Source organism: Tamandua tetradactyla, chromosome 5, assembly GCF_023851605.1.
Source record: "Tamandua tetradactyla isolate mTamTet1 chromosome 5, mTamTet1.pri, whole genome shotgun sequence".
NCBI classification, from domain to species: Eukaryota; Metazoa; Chordata; class Mammalia; order Pilosa; family Myrmecophagidae; genus Tamandua; species Tamandua tetradactyla.
In genome coordinates this window covers 135,474,135-135,481,632 of record NC_135331.1, presented here as the reverse complement: position 1 = coordinate 135,481,632, position 7,498 = coordinate 135,474,135, and the positions used below count along the sequence as shown (strand labels likewise).

The following is a 7,498-nucleotide window of genomic DNA, read 5'->3' as shown; positions in this document are numbered from 1 at the left end:
AGGTAAATAATGGGGTGAGGGACAAGAACTAAGAGGAGGTTTAGATTTCCTGTTTGGTGAGGGTGTGTTTTTTGGTTCTCTGTCTCTTGGGAACAATGAAATTATCTAAAATTGAGAATTCTGATGGACTGTGGATTCTGGGCCCTCTACATGATGTGTGATGAATGCATGTGGCTGAAGGATGCACTGATGGAGAAGTAGATTGGCGAACAATGGTGTATACTTATGAAGGTTGTGCTGCTACAAAAAGGAAGAATGTCGTGAGGCATGCAACGATGTGAATGAACATGTAAGGTATTTGGTGCGACAAAATAAGCCAGAAAGAAAAAAACAACAATGGTACGGTCACTTTTAGAAAGTGCTTATAAGAAAACAGGGGACTAGATTGTAAGCTTTTAGAGCAGACACATTAAGTCCAGAGTGGTGATTATTATTTCTGTATTTTGTGAGGCTGTCTTATATATATATAACCTGATATTTAGAGATAAGAATGAAACTGAACAGGTAGGGTTAAAGTAATTCAGAACATAGGGGTAAGGAAGACAGTGTCTTTATTTTAGTACCACACACACTCTTTGAGACCAATGGAAGAAAGTTTTATTTGGTCTGGAAATGAAATTTTCTGTAGTACATAATCTAATTCAACCTATCTGTATAGCTCATTTGAATAACTGAAGCACAGGAAGCACAGAATAAGAAAGAGGTTCTTTAATCCTGTATAGATTATTGTAATGCCTGGAAACATCCTAGAGTATATTAAGCAGATAATCAAAAAGTATTGGCAAAGTCCCTGAGGGAGGGGAGAAAGACTATGAAACTATTAAACCATAGTCAGGAAATCCTATGATACTGTATCAAAACCTTAGGGACACTCAAATCAATAGACCTTGCCCTCGATCATGAGGCTTACCCGTGTGAAGTTTATGTAGGTAGCCTGGAAGCTTAGACTACCTATAAGCATGCCTAAGAGTTACTTCTGGAGGACCTCTGTTGTTGCTCAGATGTAGCTTCAGTCTCTCTAAGCCCAACTCTGCAAGTGAAATCATTGCCCTCCCCACGACATGGGACATGACATCCAGGGATGAAAGTCTTCCTGGCGACGTGGGAGAGGACTCCCAGGGATGAATCTAGACCTGGCACCGTGGGATCAACAATTACATCCTGACCAAATGGGGGGAAAGAAGTGTAATTAATAAAGTGTCAGTGGCAGAGAGAGTCAAATAGAGCCGAGAGGCTACTTTGGAGGTTGCTCTTATGTAAGCTTCAGTTAGACATTGCTACCTATCATAACCTGCCAAACCCCAGCCAGGATCATTCCAGCCAATCCTAAAGAATACCTAGGGCAGTATATAAGATTCCACAAGGGTTCCAGGTACTAGAGTAACTTGCCAGAAACCTACAACCCCCAGACGGGTCCCTGGTCCAGATAAGTCCGGAAACCTAGCCCAGCCTAGGTTTCAGATGATCCAGAACATCAGATAGTTCCATCTCCCTACCCCATATTAATGACAGACCCTTCCAATATAAAAATTTTAGAATTTCCATAGTCCAAACAACCCAAAAGAGAGGTATGGAAAGATCAAAGGTGATGGTGGAATTACATATAGAAATAGGACTTAACAAATGAATATGAATGCTGAATCATTAAATTATCTCTTTTAGTCTCCAGTATTTTAGAGCAGCTAGAAGTAAAAGCCTAAAATTGTGAAATTGTAACCCATGTCAAACTCTGAAATATGTTCTACAACTAATTGTGGTGCTGTGCTTTGAAATTTATAGCTTTTTGTATACATGCTATTGCTCACAAAAAAAAAAGGAAAAAAAGTCTATTGTGATGATAAAAAAGTATTTAAGTCCCCTAGGCTCCTATATTCTGGAGCACCTAGAAGGAAAAATAGAAAAAGATCCTATGGTAGCCCATGACAAACTCTGGAATCTGTCCTGTAACCATTTGTGGAAGAATGCTTTGGAAACTGTTGCTTTTTTTTATTTCCTTGCTTTGTATATATGTTATAGTATGCAATAAAAAAGTTTTAAAAAATGAGCAGAGATCCATAAGTCAAAAAAGAAATGTCTTATCATTGTGCATAAAAAAATGTGTATATAATCTTGAGAGCTAATACAAGTAATTTTTTTCACATTTCTTATTTTTATTTCAACATTTAAAATATTCACAAATGGGAGTATTATAATCATTGACATCTCCATGGAAGATGTATCGAACAAAGCATACAGATATTCCACGTTACAGAATTACATTTTGTGACTCTATGTAATTGTTTATCTATAACAAATAATTTGATAACCCCTATATCAGTGCAAAATAAAGGGCTTACATTAAAAGGTATGCCAGATCATAGGGCCTTTGAATCAAATATTTTTGTTTCCACGCCAAAAAACTTTGCAGTACATCATCAGCATCCCCATCAGCTGAAATCTTATTTTTATCTGACCGCAGCTCCAGTTAAGATAAGGTAACAGTCATTTGTAAGTGGGAAAACATCTGAAAACAGAAGATTCATATATGCAGTTTGGTTAGCCAAAAATATAATATTAAATCTTTATACATAATGTAATAAATTCACTATATTTTGGTGATCTATCGATTGGTGGATGAAACGCATTAGTAGGATGATACTTTTTATAAAAATGCAAGTGATTTTACATAGACAATGTTGGTGTATTATGAACAGCATTTATTATTTAAATGTGACATGTAAATAGTTACTGTGTTGAGAAGACCAAAGATATGGACAACCTTTTCAGTTGCAATTGTCACTTCAGAGCCCATATAATCATACTGAAAGATAAATTTTGCATCTTATTATTAGTGAAAATTATTAAACTACCATACTTGAAATGGATATAAAACATATTAAAATGATGCAGAGCACTAGTGAAGGAACATATGTAGAATTAAGATTCATCAAGGATTTACTTAGTAATAGGCATAAACCTAGGATTTTATATACTAGTCAATAATAGTAAAATGAGATACTTTAGTTTTGATCATCTTCTCTATAGATAAAGGGTTAAAGAGTTAAGATTCCAAGATCACATAGCTAGTAAAAATCAAGATTCAAGTTTGTTTCTAACTATCAAGCCTATTTTATCTCCCATAATACGCTGCTATTATTTGTCTTTATCTCAATAAAATAGCAAGACTACATACACTGGATAAACAATGTACTTTTCAAATACAGATCTCTAAGTACTGTAATAGTGAAAAAATTCAGCATATGGCCTTTTTCAAAGAAACAAAAACTATAATTTTTCTCTCCAAAATTCTAAGTATGCACTAAAAACATAAAAAATGGGGCAGGCCACCGTAGCTCAGTGGCAGAGTTCTGGCCCACCATGCCGGAGACCCGGGTTCGATTCCCGGTGCCTGCCCATGCCAAAAAAAAAACCATAAAAAATGGCAGCTTGGGATCTTCAGTAATGTCCAGCAAATCTGAAGAAGACTGTTGACAGACAATATAATGCAGTAGATAGAATTACTTTCAGATATAGACAAAAGAAATATTATCTTCTCTACTCTTTGCAGTCCAGATTGGGAGAGATTGATCACAATTTGCCACTTCTCTGTAAGATTCCCCCAATAAACCATATTGTACACTTCAAAAAAAAAGGGCTTGCTGCCAGGACAAAGATGGAGATTGAAACAATAAATACAGAAAAAGATATGTCCATACTCTCCCCAGCTTTCTAGTATTATGAAATAACTTTTTCCATAATAAAAATGGCTTTATCATATTTATGATTATAGTAATAATATATATTTACTTCTAAAAATTCAATTTGATATAAGAAAGAGTGTAAAAATTACACAAAATCTTCCCCCAGGCCCCAGAGAAAAACCTATTTTTGTGAACACCACTTTATGCATGCCATTATGTGCACACACCTAGGCCTAAACTAATCAATTTATTTTGCCAGCCACAGGGATTCAGAAACGGAACCCATTGGGGTCAAGGAGAAGAAACTTGCTGAAAGTTTCTTTCCGCATCTTAAGAGTGGGTCACTGAAAGAAATGAGCTCTTTTTTATTGGCCATTGTCAAGTGTAAATGTCACTTCTAGAGCTATATCAACTTTAACACCAACCTCAGCAGCTGCCAATTTAAAAAATAAAAAATAAAAAAAGAACAGAAATGAGAAAATCACAGAGAAATGGAATTTGTGAATACAATAACCTCACTCTTAGCGTCCCTGCCTCCAGACATCTTGAGGCCATAAATTCCCTTAAAGTGTATGATAAGGATTTCTTACTACTCGAATTGTAATGCATTCCAACCAACACATGTATCTTTTGCCAGGTAGAAGGGTTTAATACTTATAACTTGATGACTTCAAAATTACTAACTCATTTTAAAAGATATCCCCAATACATAGAATTGGAATACCACCCTGTCTTATATTAAGTTCCCATATATTCTGCAATTCTCGTTCTGTTCTACTAATCTCTTAGCATCCCTCTATGCTAATACCCAACGATTTTGATTTTTTCTTTATAAAGTATTTTAGACTCTGGCAAGGATTTCCTCTCATTATTTTTCATGTTCCTACACTTTATGACTTCTCTTGAACATGTATATTTTCATATAAAATGTAGAATAATTCAATTTTCTGAGACCTTAGAGATTTTAATTGGAATTTCATTAAATGTGTATAATGATATGGGCAGAATTGACATATTCAGGACATTGTTTTCTCGTGCAAGAACAGGTTATGGTTTTCTATTTCTCCTGCTCTTGTTGTAGCCTTTCAGTAAGATTTTGTGCTTCTGTTCTTGTAAGTCCTCTACCTTCCTTATTTGATTTATTTCAAAATATTTTAAAGTTTTTATGCTATTGTGAATGTATTGCTTTTTTTTTCCATTTCTCATTCTAGCTGTTATTGCTAGTATAGAGCCACACCATTGCTTTTAAAACAGGTATTATGTATCTAGGCACTTTACTAAATTACCTTAAAATAGAGTATCTTCAGTTAATATATAGAATGATGTTTCCTCTTCGTTCTGTATAAGTAGTTTTTTCTTATATTTAGCTGGTTTCTTTCTATTACTATTTTAATTAGATTTTTAGTAGGAATAACTACCAAATTAAACCAAATGTCTTGTCAGGATCTATTAATATGTTTTTGATTCATTAATATACTGGTGTAATAAATTACATCATTAAAGAATTCCTGGCATGAAACCACCTTTGCTTCTTGGCACAGACTGTGTAAATCACTATTGATATATCGCCAGATTTCTTGGCTTTTTCCTATTCAATTTTCATGCCCTCTCTCTCAAAAATAAGATGTGAGGGTGGGCAACCCCTTTTAGACTACTAAATTACCAGTTTTGAATCTCATGCCATATTATGCCACTCTCTCCCATCTCATGCCATCATTACATTCACTGAGGACATCAAACTTGGCTCACGATTTTCTTTTCTTGGGTTCTTCCCAGCATCTGGAGAATATGCAATGCCCACACTGATGAGTCACTAAATCCTTCACCTTACAATTCCTTAACCCTCTTTCCATATACTGTTCTCATCCCATTATACTTAAAAATTTATGGCTGCATAAATTTTATCGTTATAACTTATAGAGTACTTAATTATGCCAAGCATTGTTCTAAGAACTTATGTGTATTAACTCATTCAGTCATCAAAAAAAAAAACCCTTGATGTAGATTAAAATTATTTTCCTATCAGGAGACTGAAGCACAGAAAAAACTGTAACTAACCTACTTAACCCAGCTAGTAAAGGGCAGAATTGTTATTGAAATCCAAGCAACCCACTCAACCCTAAATTATACTACTTTCTCTAGAAGTATGAACTCTGTCTTTTAATCATTTCTATGCCCATACTCCTGCTAAACTTGCCTTCTAACCCCATTAAAACATCTGGTTCCTTGTAGAGTCATTTGGCCTATTCAGCCTCTTTCTACCTTCTCTTTCTTGCAATATTGGCTTGAGTGCTATTGACAATCACTTTATCAGCATTTTCCCAAGCCTCCTTAACTATTTACAGTCTGCTTCATATGATAATTTATTTGTCAAACCTTACTATGAACACAGTCATTTGTGTGTTTTCTTCCCCCAGCTCCTTCTGCTAGGCTGGCAATCACTACTGAAGAAAATGACAAAATCGTGTTGACTGACTCCACTGTAAGTGCATGACTTCAGACCAAGCTGAGCACCTACTGCTGCTCTGCAGTTCTTTTCTTTCTACCTAATTGGCTCTCTTTCCCATTCCTATAGTGTCTGTTCCCTCAGCAACTGCTCTAAAATTTTACTTGCCTCAATCTTGCCACCCACCTTCTCAGCAGAAGACTTAATTTCTAACATCATAGTTATGTAAAGTCCATCATGAATAAACTCTATCAACTTCCCTTTTTCTGCTTCCAAATGTTCTTATTTTGTTGTTGTTGTTGTTCTTCCCTAAACTTCCCTGCATGTTTCAGAAGTGGCCCCATTTTTCTCCATTCATCAGGCCTTGAACTCATCATCTACACTGTTTGAATTGTATGCTCATAAATATTGTATGTTCATAAATATTTACTTTAAGTTTTTTTCATTTTGGTCAGGAGGGCTATATTACATTCCCATAAACAACAACAACAAAACCAAATCCAATGGTTTAAAGCAATTTATGTATCCTCCCGTCACAATCCTTTATCCAGAGCAACTCTCCAAGACAACTATCTTTCTTGTGCTGACTCATGAATTCAGGTGGTTTTGATCTTATGGGTTCCCTCATCAACATAAGGCTCCCTTGTTGACCCCAGTAGAAAGAAACTTGAAAATCACATGGGGACTTTACACTGCCTCAGAAGTAGCATGTGCCAATTTTGTTCACAACTTACTAGACTGAACTACTCATATAACTTTGCCTAACAGCAAGAAAAGTAGAAATGAAATTTTTCTTGTGTGCTGGAAGGAGGAATATAAAACAAATTTGGTTACCATGTTGAATTATTGCTTTCACCGTTTGTATCTTCCATCTCTCTTTTTTATTGAATTTTTTGACTCTTACACAAACAGTGGCGTGTCTAAACCTCTTGAATGTGTCTCTCAGATAGTGCTCCAATCCCACTCACCCTTTTGCCAATCCTTTTACACAAAACTTTTCAAATCACTGCTAAGTTTACCCTTCTCAGAAAAAGTTTTCTCCCAGACCCTTGAAATTTCTTCTTCTCCATTCTTTAATGTATTCCCCACACTCCAGTCACATCACACTGCTTGTTGTTACCACATCTACAATGAATTCACATGCCTCATTGTCTCTCTTCATATGATTCTAGCTTCCATGTATATAGATAGTCATTCCTGGAATATGCTTGCTACATTCCCTGCCTCTGTGGCATCCCTACTCATTCTTCAAAGCCAACCCAAATTGTATCTTCTCTTTGAAGCTTTCCATGGGCTCTGCAGACAAAAGGAAGTCTCCCAGGACCGCAAATTATAAATAACTCCATTTTAACCCGTATCATAATATATTGTT

At 35.5% G+C, this 7,498-nt stretch overlaps 1 non-coding gene across 1 annotated transcript; it reads left to right on the top strand.

The window, feature by feature from the left end:
• Positions 1-3,316: 3,316 nt before the first annotated feature.
• TRNAG-ACC (transfer RNA glycine (anticodon ACC)) lies at positions 3,317-3,395 on the top strand. Its single transcript has one exon. It is a non-coding gene; the product is annotated as a tRNA-Gly (tRNA).
• Positions 3,396-7,498: the final 4,103 nt, after the last annotated feature.